The sequence below is a fragment of the Dinoponera quadriceps genome, unplaced genomic scaffold, assembly GCF_001313825.1.
Source record: "Dinoponera quadriceps isolate SergipeBrazil2010 unplaced genomic scaffold, ASM131382v1 scaffold3414, whole genome shotgun sequence".
Taxonomy (NCBI): Eukaryota; Metazoa; Arthropoda; class Insecta; order Hymenoptera; family Formicidae; genus Dinoponera; species Dinoponera quadriceps.
In genome coordinates, this window is record NW_014557400.1 from 20301 (window position 1) to 22386 (window position 2086).

Here is a 2086-nt window from a genome sequence, read left to right on the forward strand (position 1 = left end):
TGCCAAAAGTTACGGAACAACTAATTATTTAAATATTCCATTATTTAAAAATAATGTATGTAACAGAAGTTTTAGAGTTTCAAAGAAAGCTTTCAGACATCGATAACACAGGCCCACAAAAAAAAAATTTTTCTGCACGAGACAAGTGGCTAGGCTATTCTTATGTATTTTGAGCCGCTGAATCCGAATCCGAGGTCCGTTTAACCCCATCACGTCAGGGTTTCTCATAACCTCAAAAAATAGACCCAAAAAACCATTAATTTCTTACAACTTTAAGGGGGGAAGCTGGTCTAGAGCGCGAAAAAATGGGCATATTTTATGAATTTTTTGTGACTCAACAAAAGGATCAATGGAAAATTTGTGAAATAGGTTTTATAATATAGGTTTTAAAGTACAAATACAAATTTTTTCATGTTAATTAATTTCAAAATGGCGGCTGTCCAGCATTTCTCCGAAGACGCCTTTTTTTCAGTGGGTCCATGGCCGAAGACATAATTTCCTTAATTTTGGTCCTGGAACAAAAAATAAAATTTTTTTAGTTTCTATATAACAACAGCAAGAGACGTAAGTAGGATATTTTCGATATTTTGTTTTTTCGCGAAATGGTGCACGTTTGAACAAAAAGTTAAAATTTTTACTATAAAAAACGACATAAAATTGTTGATTACCAAAAAACTATGCAGTATAAAAAATAAATCCTACTTACGTCTCCGGAGAAAGGTATTTCGAATGTACTGTCCAAATTTCGTATGGATCGGTGAAGATTTCCTCGAGTTATGTCTTCGGCCAGTTCAAAAAAAGTGATTTCGAGAAAAACGCGTTTAAAATTTTAAGTACTATAAAATCATATTAAATTCGTATATACCTTTAATCTGCAATACCTGCGCCGTACAATTGTTCTTCTACATCAACCTCTTCGGCTTCTTTTTCCTTTTGGAAAGCTTTCAATTGCATGCGGGCTTCTTTTGCGCCGACACTGAGTGATTGTTCCGCTTTCTTGATACGGTTCGCATCTATCTTCGTGCACACATTGTAACTGTTTGGTCCAATTTTCATCTTCATGACATCGAATATGTGCAAAATTGATCTTAGTCCATCGTTGAAGACACATGAAGCAATACTTGTAGCAATATCCACTATCATTTTGCCAGAATTCAGTTTTCGGAGCCATCGCCCACACAGTTGAGTTGAAACTCTCGTTGTTGTTTTGCGTGTAGCCTCCGATACAACGAGTGAGAAGATCGTCCGACGTAAGTCTTTCGTATATCGGCTTTATAGCTTCGAACACTTCAGCGCGCATAGGTGAATTGTGTTGATATTCGTCCAAAGTGTTCGTAGCTTTCGCTCTTTTCCACGAGCACCAAGAATCTTCNAAATTGTGTTGATATTCGTCTAAAGTGTTTGTAGCTTTCGCTCTTTGCCACGAGCACCAAGAATCTTCACCCTTCGGGCAACGATCATGTTGCGGATTTTCATCTGTTGACATTTTGTGATCAAGCGTTGCCCAAATAGCATTCTTCATTTCTTCAGTTGAATCACAATTCCGACGAATGGCTAACCCGTAATAAATTGACAGTTCGTCGATGACTTTGCCTGTCAATTGTCCTTTCCCTCCCAAGCCTCTTGTATTTTTTTTCAAGTTTCGGAGGTTGATGTTCATTCGTTTCTGAACGTGATCAACACATTCTTTTTTCGTTACTGTTGTATTTTCGTATGGCTCCGCTTCAGTAATGCCTTTAAATGTTTTAGAATCGTCATCGCCGATATAACTTACGTACTTTAAGCTATGTAATGTTTCGGAGTGCTGAAACATTTCAATTGCCGCGTCGACCTCCATTTTACCCGCCGATCCCTCGTGGTTTATTTGACATTCGCTTGCGTGCTGTTCTGCCCATTCCGCGTATTCTTCTGTCTCTTGTTTTTTACTCCAATATTCACAAGATTTGCAGTACTTTGATTTTACTATAAAATCAAGAATTTTGCCAGTGTGCCATCCGTTGAGAGAAATTAAACCATATAAAGATGTGAATCCGCGTTTTCGCCAAGATCCGTTGCTCGATATCGTGATTCCGTTTTTTCTCCATTT

General features: G+C 37.6%; 1 pseudogene; it reads right to left on the reverse strand.

The window, feature by feature from the left end:
* Positions 1 to 867: 867 nt before the first annotated feature.
* On the reverse strand, positions 868 to 1685 carry LOC106749073 (annotated as a pseudogene).
* Positions 1686 to 2086: the final 401 nt, after the last annotated feature.